Here is a 12960-nt window from a genome sequence, read left to right as displayed (position 1 = left end):
CTGTGATCCACCATACTCTTCCCAAGCCGGGCCCTGACACCCGGACACCCCGGGAGTCTCCCGCTATTAGATCGTGGCTCCCGGCCGACCCGGGAGAGAAACACTTTCTCCTGCTCTTTTATTTTTTTTCTTCTGACATCGGAGCCGCTGGCCGCCGTCAGTCATAAAAAAAAAATAGCATAGGAATGCATAGCTAGATTCCTATTGGCTATTTCAATTTGCAATAGCCAGTAGCAAACTAGCTATTGCACCCACCCACTGCTGCTGTCAATCAGCAGAGGGGACCTGAAGCTCTGCAGCAAGTCCCCTTCTAGTGATTGACAGCAGCAGAGTGCGGGTGCAGTAGCTAGTTTGCTATTGGCTATTGCAAAGTGAAATAGCCCATAGGAATCTAGCTTTGCATTCCTATGGTGTTTTTTTTATTTTATTCTGACAGCAGCAGAACCACCCGGCCAGTAGAAAATAGCTGGGCGGAGCTAGCTGTCACTGCTTGCTCCGCCCAATCGTTTTCCATTTTGTTTTCTACTGTTTTTAACTATTTTTCTATTCTGCTCGGTACCACAGAGGTACCGAGCAGAATAGCCGAGCCGAATACCGCTCGCCGGCATTCGGCTATTCAATCACTGCTGTTCAGCATCTATGAGAATAGGCCGAACAGCAGCCAGTAGCCTGCCGTAGGTTCGGCTTAGCCGATCCAGATACTGGATCGGCTGAGTGGAACTCCTTCTGCACTTCGGGTCGGCCCAACATGCTGGGCATGTTGGGCCGACCCGAAGCCACACGAAGCAAGCCGATGTTCGGCTCACTTCACTTCGGGTCGGTTATTCACTCGGCTGCCTACGGCAGCTTAGTGAATAGACCCCTTAGCAAACATTCGCTGCAGGTAAATCTTCCAGGTCCATGAGTTATAAACGACAGTAATTGATTCACCAGAACTGTTGGTGAAAGTCACATTTACTGCCTAATAAATAGATAAAGGGGTCTATTTAAAAACAATTTGCAGAACCATTTGCCCTGCAAATCTTTCTAAACGTTTATTCTGTGCAAATATTTGCAAAATTAAATGTTCTTAGATGGAGGTGATTAACAGCAACACCCCTCAACAAGTGTCCTCACACAGACTTGTATTGCAGAGAAGGACAGAGGGTGTGTCTGATCATCTATGTTACATTACTAAGTGTACTGAGTTTAAAGGACAATTAAACCCTTGCGTGTTTTTGCATAAATCTACTCCTAACAAGCAGTAGATATAGTATATATATATATATATATGTGTATATATATATATATATATAGTTACCAAATAGGTTTAAACTTAAACCGCCATGCGCTCCCGTCTGAAGATCTGAAGTTTCTTGGGCGGCCACAAAGGATCATGGTGCAGGTGCATGCGCAGAAGAGATCTTCGGCCGGGAGAAGATGAGAGACAAAGGGTATACACCCACAAGGACTTAGTGGGACAGGAGTCAGCGCTGGATCAGAGAACGGCACCAGCGCTGAAGGGACTCCTGAAAACTACTGGAAAGAAGATGATCAGATCAAGAGGCATTATTTAAGGTAAGTCCTTAAAGCAGCATGGGGGAGGGGGTGGATTTTTTACTTCAATGTAATTTTAACTCTGGTGACCCCTGAACTCTACAGAAATATTTAAGCTGCCGGCACAGCTGCTGTAACTGGGCAATGGTGGTAAAACTATAAAAATGGGAGGTTGTTAGTACACAGGCTATCTGCCTGCATATCTACATTATTTCTGTCACTTCTATTGGATTTAATTATATTGAATGAAAACTTTAAGATGAGTAGTATGAAATAAAAAAATATCATTAATTTTAAACACGCTGTAATTTTTAAATGAGTTAAACAAGATAGAATTGTTGAATCTGAAAAGTTCAAAAGGGATTGCAGACCAATTTCAGCTTCTGCATTTCATTTCGAAAGAAATATCTAATAAACCTGAACAATTGTATAACCTGACTTCGTGTGAATTCTTCTGGCATAAGCCAATAGAATATTGCATTACTTCAGTCCATTAATATACTCCTTGCCCTCAGAATGTGAACCATTTTGAAAGCAGTTTTCATTTTCTTAAATGCTTCCTAACTTTATACTTATGCAGAATCCTTTGAATAAGTTTGAAAGTCACTGATAATGTTTAAGAACACTGTGACACTATCGATCAATGACTGTGTTCCACACATTGGCTGCCTGATTGATATATTGGTATCCATTTTGGTAGCTTCTGGTATTCAATGGCTTCTTATAAATTTGGATATTTTGGTGAGAACATCTGTTCCAGGATCCCAGGCTGAACCCCTTGTACTCTCCATATGTTAAGCTATAAGGTCTTTTGGATCAAGATGGATTATCAGTTTATTTATTTAAGAACAGTAATGTGAATCAGATTGGTGCTATGGGTTAATGCACATGACATATAGGTATAGCATTTTACACTCATTTTTTAAGCAAATATGCGTCAAATATTATTTTTCTTTCAATGATTTTTCTTTATATTTGTTTTAATACAGAGGAAAGGGAAAAAAAAACATGTGAAAACAAAGGAGATAGTGTTATGCAGTAACATAATTAGAATCAAGAATATTAACTACCACAGGGGAAGAAATGGAAAAAGAAAAGCACATTAAGTAAACAGTATAGTAAAGAATCAAAATCATAGCCAAGCATACAAACTGTAGATGATTGCCAATTAAAATGATTTATACCAAAAGAATACCAAGGTTTCCAGGATTTATCGAATTGGGAAACTCTATCGTCTTTTAAAGATATAATTTTTTCAGAATATTATTTTATGTTGTTAAACATTGATATGAAAATTACAAAACACATGTTTGCTATTACCCTAAAAAGTTTTTCTACATCCCCTGCATTTTCTACATCCCCTGCATATGCTGTACCCCTGCCAAAAAGATGGAGCAGAACTCCATGGAAAAAAAATTCTTAACTCTTACTGTGAGGCTACCTCTGCACTGGAAGGATTAACCCCTTCATGACTGAGGCCTTTTTTTCATTTATTGCACCCATGTTATATTCCGCATTTTAGGCCTGAAAATTACTTAAAACCCCCACACATTATATATTTTCTGAATGCCAAGACCCTGTAGAATAAAATGGTGGTAGTTGCAAATTTGTATGAAATTATGAAAATTTTAAATAAATAATGAAAATTAAAAAAAAATTGTAAAAAATAAATTTAAAAAACTTTGGTTTTTTTCCCTTGCCTCAGGCGCAAAAGGAGCTGGCTACGGCTATGCTCCCGTGGTGCTCGTGCGGCTGCCGGCTGAATGTGTCAGACGCTGCAGATGGAAAGGTGCAGGACACCCCATGTGCAACGTCGGCCACACGAGCACCACGGGAGGACAGGACGCCGGGACATGTAGGGCGCACTGGAATGTAAGCCGGCCGACTCCCTGCGTTCAGGTGCGGGAGGGGGTGTGGAGCTGTATTGAAGTCAATGGCATCGCCCACAGTGCGATCGCCCGCACTCGGAACGCAGGCACATTAGTGCCTGCATTCCGGTCCAGTGCGATCTGCAAAAATAGTGCTCGCAGCATTTTTGCGGATCGCACTGGACTGGAACAAAGGCACTAATGCAGGCGATCGCACTGTGGGCGAGGGGCCTGCCTGCGCAGCCCACGCCCCCTCCCGCCCCTGAATGCAGGTGTTTTTTCGTTGATAGATCTCAATGAGCTCGTCATTTGAAAAGTAGATCTCCAGACGAAAAATAGTGGGCGCCCCTGGTTTAAACAGCCCCGATGCTGGCGACGTACACTGTACGTCGTCAGTCACGAAGGGGTTAAGTGATCATTTTTGTGCCTAAACTGTGCATTTTAACATGTGTGCAAAAAAAAAAAAGGAAAGGAAAACGGATCTGGCAGCGAAAGGATGAAAGTCATTGGATCAGCATGTCAGCGAGACAAATAAAATTTCTAATGGTGAGTGCAGCTGTGGCAACTTCTATAGTTTTGTCATTATCAGTTTCCTTTAATATTATTTGCCCATTATAAAACTACAACATAGCCAACTAGGAATAAGATGGAAATGTACTTTTATGGTTTAATTAGTACATTTGTACACAATATCGGAATGAAAGGCTATGTTGAAGACATCATTGTGAGTTATTGCATTTCTGAAATTACTTTTAATAAATATAACACACTTTTTTTTCTCCCACTGAGATTCAACATGACTGCATTACAATAATAGTATGGCTGATGGTGAAAAAGATGTATTGAGTTTACCTCCTCCCTTAATAGTTGGCAGCGCTAATGAAATGAGAGTGTATGACAGAGGCGAGTGAATGTCAGAAGCTAGAAATATCTTTCCCTCCCTATGTGTCTGCCCTCCTGTATCTCCCACCCCGCTGGGCCCACGCTCAGCACTCTTTTCATAACGAATAAAGTAGGAGGGTGAGCTGTAATTTGCCATTTTTGCCTTTTATTGTGGCTTAGCTGTCATTTACTGGAGTAATTCAAATTAAAAAGCACACGAGGAGTGGATCTATAACATCAGCTGTCATTGAGAATTGTATCATCTCACAATGTAAATGCTGTTACTAGGAGTGCAGCCTGAGACTGAGCACACCCTGGATGTCCAATGAATTTATTCTGGGCTTTGGAAGTCTACATCGGAATAATGCTGCTGCAATAAACCGCTGTGACCTGAGCTGCCTCAACACACAGCTGCAGTCAGATTTACAATGAGTGGACTTAATCTACTTTGGTGTGTTGGATAGTTCGGCGGGGGCCACGCAGGTGAGAGCAGTCAGATGGATTGGGGAATGCTTTTAGCTGACAAAGTGTATTAGCATTTTCACAAAACCAGAAATCATTTTATAAACGGAGATATTAAAGGAAAACTTTTGTGACAGATATAAAGTATAAGTACTTGTCATTGATGATGTTTTTTATTTGTAATTGCTGGTTCTCTATCTGTTATGCTCATCCTGTGGCTTCAGTACTCTGTCATCAATCTAGAATAAACATGCAGGTTGTTAGGCCTTATTAACATTTGAGTTGAATGCGTTTGGTTGTTTTTCAGGCTATTTTTGTGTTATTGTTTGTTTTTGCCCGTGTTTATGGTTTGGCCAATTTATTTTAAACATTTTCTTAAGCCAATGGAAAGTTAGTTACTACGCCACAAAAATGTGCGTTGTGTGTTTTTTGCATTTTTTAGTGCATTTTTCAGGCACTGCCATGGAAGTCTATTGCGGACAACTGCCCCCAAAAAGCTCATGTACTTTTTCAAGTGACAAGCTTAAAGTGAAACTATGCTCAGATATGAACGGGAACCAATGAATATAATGAATAGTGATGAGTCTGGGCTTGGTGCTAACCCAGTTCGCCTGAATTCACTCAAGCCCGCTCAAAACTCTTAACTGCTACTCCTCCTCAAAACCCAACCAGTTGCAGAGAGACACATTTCCCATCCCACAGCTATACATCACAAAGGGCAGTGAATGTGCCTACCAGACTACAGCACTGATCTGGCTGCGAGGGGGAGTGGCAGTCACAGTACTGAGCTGGCGTGTACAAACTCCGGTGAACTGGGTTGACACCAAGCCTAGGCTCATCTCTTATTTAATAATAATCCTATAGTTGAGTGTTAAAGTGCTTCTGTTAAAGCTTCAAACCACACTTCAAAGCACTCAGGTGTGAACGGGGCTTTAGAAGTCATGACCTGCATACTTCCAGGTCACTGACTCATTAAGTAGCAAAATCACATATTGAGCATGAGAGCCGGATGTCACAGAATGTCTGTGATGCTGGAACAGCACCAGGCAGACACGGAGTGGTAGAAGAATATTAATCTTTATTCAAAAGTCTTGATTGTTAAATTAGCTCCAGATCCTCACTTAAAAGTCCCAAAGATAACCAAACCAATATGTGCAGTACCCAGCATAATGTGCTGGAGAAGACAGTTCAGGTCCCAGGAGAACAATCGAGTTAGGGTACAATTGGGGCAGCTAATGCCAGGTGGGTACTCATTGCATTGCAGACAGGGTGTTACAGTTCCATATCCTAAAGGTTAACTACAACAAAGCATGGAAAGGTTCATCGGGTCCAGAATCAAGTTTACCTGATCCCCAACCTGTCCCAAACCATGCAAATGTTGTTACGCCAGGGTACTTGTAATGTATATAAAAGGTAGTGAATGCACTGCAGAATTTCTGTTTATTGTGAGAGCAACCATTAAAAACTAGAATAATGGCAACTGTGCTGTATTTATCTGTTGCAAAGCTTATTCCACAGGGTGGGGGAATTCACTGGAGTAAATAATACAATAAATTAAATTAGCTGTTGCAACCAACATACCCATTCAAATGCACATGTGTTTTGAGCCAACTGGTTTAAAGCCCTATTTAGGAAACATTTTCTTTTTAAATGGTCCCCTGGAGGTCAAAAAAGAAAAAAAACAGCAATGTCTGCAATACTTACCATCTCTGCTCGCACACCCCTAAGGCCGGCCCTGATCATCCACTGCTGAGCAGCACAATGTGAGGAATATTTATTCTAAAAAAAGTGCTCCAATACACCAAATGGTTAGAAGACAAAAAAGCTGTCATCACGGTTACATGATTTCACTAGAGGTCACATATCCACTTTCATGCTGGATGTGAGATGGCAATGCACAGCAGATACTTGCCTGCCTCTTGTCTTCAGAGCTCTTTCCTGTAATTATTCTCATACTGCTATGTCAGTGACACCAGATGCCTCAAACTAGACCAGACATTGACAGGGATCCCAACCTGAAAAAAGCAATTTCAGGGAGGTGCACCTCTCTGAAATGATGGCAGATAGCTATCTGCTGTTTTTTTAGTATTCTGACATCTGCTGTCGTCAGAATAATAAAAATAAAAAAACAACACCAGCATAGGAATGAATAGTTAGATTGCTATTGCAAATTGAAATAGCCAATAGCAATCTAGCTATGCATTCCTATGCTTCTTTTTTTTCTCTGTTGGCGGTCCGCGGTCCCGTTGTCAAAGAAGAAAAAAAAACTGACAGGAGGGAAAGGTTTACTCTACTAGATCAAGCAGAGTAAACCTTTCCGGGAGAAAATGTGTCTCTCCCGGGCGGCAGGGAGCCGCTGTCTAACAGTGGGAGACTCCCGGAGTTTCCGGGACAGTTGGGATGTCTGCATTGAAGGCACAGAGAAGCCACAATGCACAGAGAAGGCACTATTAAATAGACTCAGTTCACACTGATATATATCTGATCTGTATATATATCTGATATACAGATATCAATAAAAATGTTCTATTAACTACCAGAAGTGTTATTCTGCACTAAAACCTTTATCATATCTCTTAAATATCTTCTGAACTATTTCAAAAAGTCAGTATAAAGGAAAAGTAATGGTGAAATAAAAAAATATTTTGGGTTTAAACAATCATTTTTGGCATTTGATTTTTTAATGGTCAGCATAACTAGGGGCATAGCAGGGAAATCTCCATTGCCTCAATACATAGTGCTTGCAGGTGTCCCTCTTTATCATCTTAGGAAGTTGGGATGTATGCTGTATGCAGTACTGTTTTTCAGCGCAGCGTGGTGCAACACGGTACAACTGCAGCACACTGCGCTGTGCTGATAGAACTTCGTGAAATGTCACTCGTGACATTTCAATAAGGTTCTAACAAAAAATAAACAGTGCTTTGTTCTGGCAGCAGCACATCAATACAGTACCTGTCATCGTACACCAGCAGTGTTCAGCACGGCTTGCTGGTGTGAACTGATCCTAAAAGGAATCTACAATTACTTGTTTTGTATATTTATTTATTTTTAGTATATTATTGTATATAATTGTGGTGGGACTTAAAAGCACAGTAAAAACATGTTACACTTATAAAAATAGAAATGTTGATGTAACAATATAAACACCAACATTTTGCATACAACTTGTAGGTGTGCTTTTTTGGCTAATACTGTCACATTTCCAGAGACAAATGTAAAATTGGCAGCTACGATGCTTTTTGCCTGCAGGGATGAACAAGAAAGATGCCAATGATATAATTCTTTTATATAAAAATAGAATTGTGGGTGATCTGTCTCTCATCCTTCTCCCCTCAAGTCTATTCTTGGCTTTTACTTAAACATTATAGCATTCACCTCAGGGATGTCCTGATGTCCTATAAATTATTTCAGAGCACCAAGCTCCTGGGCATTGATCAAACATAAGGAGCAATACAACTTTTTATTAGAAAAGTGCATTTATTCTTTAAGGTGAATCTCTAGGTCAAACCTTTTTTTTTGGATATAAAAGAGAAGATTAGAATTTCTGTCAAGATTGATCCTTTGGTGACAACTATAAAATTTGGGATTTCCAATTACTTTCTGCTCACCAGGACCTGGTGACTTTGGATAAGCGAATCAGCCTGGGTTTGACTCTCGGGCCAATCATTCCATTATGTAAATTCCATAAATGGAAACTTTATTCTGAACCCTAATGAAGTAATTGGGAATGGAAATCTGTAAAATCAATTCTGGCAATTTTCAAGGGATTGCCAAACAAAGGGCATTGGGAGATGGGCACTGCCCTGAGAGACATGCGCCATTGCAATAAATAAACAAATGTTAACAGGTACTGTTCAGCAGGGAGAGGGTCCTCCTTTTTATATGACTTTGAGGGTGACATTGGCAAACAAAACCAATCCTTTAAAGGAAAATGCTTGGGAGTTGCCTTTAAGCTGAATGTGGCGTTACAAACCTCACGGACATTGTTTGCAATACCCCATCCTAGCTCTCGATAGTTTGCAAATTTTTTACAATTACTTAAGTGTTTGGTTTTAATATAGCAGCCGCTCCCTAATTTGGTTGGTTACTATAAAAGTGCCCATACACCTTGCGATTATCGTACAAAAAATTTACGCAATCACGTTTTCGTATGACAATCGGCCAGTTGATCGCAATTACTGGTCAACTGGCCGAATTTCGTTGAATGGGTTAAAAATTGATGGATAAGTGGCGTTTTCGTCCAACAAAAATCGCAACATAAACACTGCACATGCGCAAAGGAAAATCCGTCCTGTCGATCAACGAAATTCGGCCAGTAAGTATTGCTAATGAACGATAACCCAAAACTACATTGGTCTGTGCATGATGGGGTATTCGAGTGGAAATTGAACAGGGGTTCGATGACAGGACAAAAAAAATTGAATGATAATTGTAAGGTGTATGGCCAGCTTAACTAAGAAAAAAATAGCTTTAGATGCTTATGGGACAACTGAATTTGTTTAAGCAGCTGTAACGGGCATGAATTTGCCAGTGGGAGTAGCACCCACTAGAGATCTAAAAGCTACAGAGAATTATAGTCTTTAACAAAAATTAAGTTTAAGCCCTCACATATATAGAAATTAGCCAGTGGTGCAACAGTTTGAAAATATAGGTTGTGTGCTTCTTTTTGCACAGTACCACATTGAATTGTCTTAAAAGTTTAATAAAACCTAAAAACAGAGTGCACAAGAACTCTTCAAGACCACAACCCCCTCTCATCCCTGTATCCCCAATTATTTCCTTAATTTTCAAAATGTAGACTTCAGGTACGAGTTTGGGAGAAACTGGTTAGCATCAGGACAGTAGCCATGAACCCGAATAAGCAAAAAATTACTATAGCAAAGAGATTTAAGTTCACCATTGCATTGGCAAAGTTAAAGAAAATAGAAAACGTCTTTTCTAGTGTTACTTAAACTGTAAACAGCATAAGAGCAATGTTTTTAAAGGATGTATAAGTAAAAGTATTATTAGTGTCTGCAGGGTGTATTGGAGGACGATTAAAGCTCCTTTACGGTGGAGGAAACAGAAAAGCTTCTTAGAGATACGTGCTATTTTTTCACTAGAAGCTTCACTGTAATGAAATCTATCTGAAATCTCTGCCAGATTTCTGCAGGACATAACAAACTTTTACAATCTGGAAAACGCTTTTGTTAACAAATCAAACTCTTTGAATCACTTTTAGGGTGCATATATACATACAGATGTCCAGTCAAGAAATCCTAAGAAAAAAGTGCCAGAGCTATCAGTGTGGGAGGAAATAGCATGCGGTACACTGTTTTGGACATACCGTGTTTCCCCGAAAATAAGACACTGTCTTATTTTATTTTTTTTGCACGAAAAAAGACACTAGGTCTTATTTTCGGGGGATGTCTTACCGGGTTGGGGGAGGAATACTCACAGGACTGGATGAGGTCCCGCAACGTGGTGTGCTGTTGCTGGTCCTGGTGTCGAAGTTGGCGGAGGATATGCCGCTTCCATGGGGCGTGTGGGCGGGCTGGCGTGTGGGCGGGAGCTGCGAACAGCTGGCGTGTGGGGCCGGGAGCTGCGGCCGGTCTTTACATTTAAAAATCAGTTACATGTGTAGCTACACCGAAAGTAAGACCTAGCGCTATCTTCAGGGATAAGACCTCACCACCGAACTAGGTCTTATTTTCGGGGTAGGTCTTATATTACAGAAATCCCTGAATATAGCGCTAGGTCTTACTTTTGGGGTAGGTCTTACTTTCGGGGAAACACGGTACATAAGTGGACATGGCTCAAAGGCATGTGACTTAAATTGCAACTTAAGACAAATTTTCTTTTTTTGGTTTTGGATAGAGTGGAGCAATGATTAGAACCCCTGACAGTTTTTTTTATTGCTGTATATGTCCCCATTAGGGAGATTCACCCTTTCTATTTGTCCTGGTGAAAAGCTCCGAAAAGCTCCCACATCATGTTAGAGATTGCTAAAGAGACATTGCATGGGAACAGGAGCACTAAGAAGCTTACAAGAGCCTCCAAGCACAAGTACTGTTAGATGGGAAAGTAAGAAGATGGTAAGGTTTACTTTGACCATGATATGCTCGTCAGTACATAACTGTGATTTTGCCTGAAACAGCACTTCTGAACAAAGTATAGGAACTGAAGCTTTTGCCACACATGCTCTACTCAGTGGTGCATTTAGTCAGCAAAGGAATCCTGTGCAAGTGGAATATACTTCAGTTTTTTTTAGGTTAATTTAGTATTTTTAATGTTTCAAGTGTATCTATCTGTTGAACTATTAAGTAGATGTTACTTCAGATGAATATTGGAGAGTGAAGCTGGCAGTGTTCAATTGTAGGCTGAAGGCTTTAACCCACATGTCAAACACAAGGCCCTGGGCTGAATCCGGCCTGCCAGGCCATTTCATGTGGCCCTCGCACCTCTCCTGCAGCACCCCCCTTGCCTCTGCCCCCATCTTGTCTCAGCAGTCAGCAGCAGAGAGGAGAACAGAACACTTTGGATATATGAAGCCACAGGGCCGTAGATAATTTTTTTTGCTGGGGGGGGAGGGGGGTTCAGCTTCCTCAAATTATAAGATTTTATCTAGCAGACACACCAAGGTTTGAAAACACCATATGGATAAAAACCATGTTTTCAAAAGACTTATAATAGGCCCACGATTCAGTAAGTCACTCAGGAACGAGCACAGGTCCGCAGTCAGCCCATGTCCGGGCCGTTGGCCAGGAAGGAACAGGCAAAGGGCCAGATATGGCATGCGGGCCATTAAATGCCCAGGTCTGCCCTATAGGAACACAGGGGGTTCTCAGCAATAGTACATGATATACAGTGCAATGCAGAATACCAGCAGCTACGGAGGACTACAAATCCCAGCAATAGTACATTATTGTATAATGTACTATTGCTGGCATTTGTTGTATTCCTATATAGCTGCTGGTATTCTGTATTGTGCCGTATAATCATTATACAGTGCACTGCAGAATACCACCAGCTATAGAGGACTACAAATCCCAGCAATAATAAATTATACAGCACAATTCAGAATAACGCCAGCTACAGAGGACTACAAATCCCAGCAATAGTACATTATAGTATAATGTACTAATTCTGCAATTTGTTGTATTCCTCTATAGCTGCTGGTATTCTTTCTTTACATTGCAGTGCTCACCTTTCATGTCAAACCAAAAATGCTGTTGTAAGATGAACCTGTCATTTACAAGCCCAGGCCATATTTTAGATAAATGAAATTGCCTGTATAAAGCCATAAAAACAAAAGGCTGTTCTATCTGCAAGTGAAATGCTCACAAGCTGCGCTTTTATGTGAGCTAATTGCACAGTGTTCATTCTCAGCGGGAGCTAATGTAATTACATGAGAGCGTTATTTATGAAGGTATCAAAATGTAATATTAAAGTACAACCTACCTATGTTATGTGCACCTGCTTTCAATCTAAATTGCTTGGCATTTCACAGTGGATGACAATTGCTGCTGTGGATAGCAGATAAAATTAAATGAGTTCAGGATGAAAATGTCAAAAATTAAGCTCATGAAGTTTGGAATGAGCCTCTCCATGGCAAACCAGAAGAGACTCCAGTGACTTATTCAGCCCAGAGGCAAACACTTACACCTGAAATATCAGTAGACATGTAACCCTGCATAAAATGTGTTTTGTTTCGGATCAATTCGTATATTTACAGTGGCTTGCAAAAGTATTCACCCCCTTGACATTTTTCCTATTCTGTTGCACTACCACCTGGAATTAAACTATATATTTTTTTATTACATGTAATGAACGTACAAAAAAATTGTCCAAAATAGTGACGTGAAATCAAGAAAATAACCAAGCAAGTGGCACCATAAAGACCCTTTTGCTGGACAGCTTGACCTTTTACAGTTAGCAGTTAAATAGCAGATCTACTGACAGAATCAACAGGTAATAAAACTATTTTATGGGGAAGACTCAGAAAAACAAATCAAGTGACAGTCTGCATCATATATGTATACTTTTAGTTTACAGTTACACATTAAGCTCAAGTGAGTCCATATACTAAAACTGCAGACAGCAAAATCAAAGTTCTTCTTTTTTCTATTTCTCTATTTTCTATTTTTTTCATATAATTAAGGTGAAACAACTTCTCTCCAAAACATTTCTATAATATTAAAGTGACATTAAAGTCATTCACCCCCCCCCCACT

This window comes from Nanorana parkeri, unplaced genomic scaffold (genome assembly GCF_000935625.1).
Source record: "Nanorana parkeri isolate BGI_ZX_2015 unplaced genomic scaffold, ASM93562v1 scaffold1467, whole genome shotgun sequence".
Classification (NCBI taxonomy): Eukaryota; Metazoa; Chordata; class Amphibia; order Anura; family Dicroglossidae; genus Nanorana; species Nanorana parkeri.
This window is presented reverse-complemented; position numbering follows the sequence as displayed.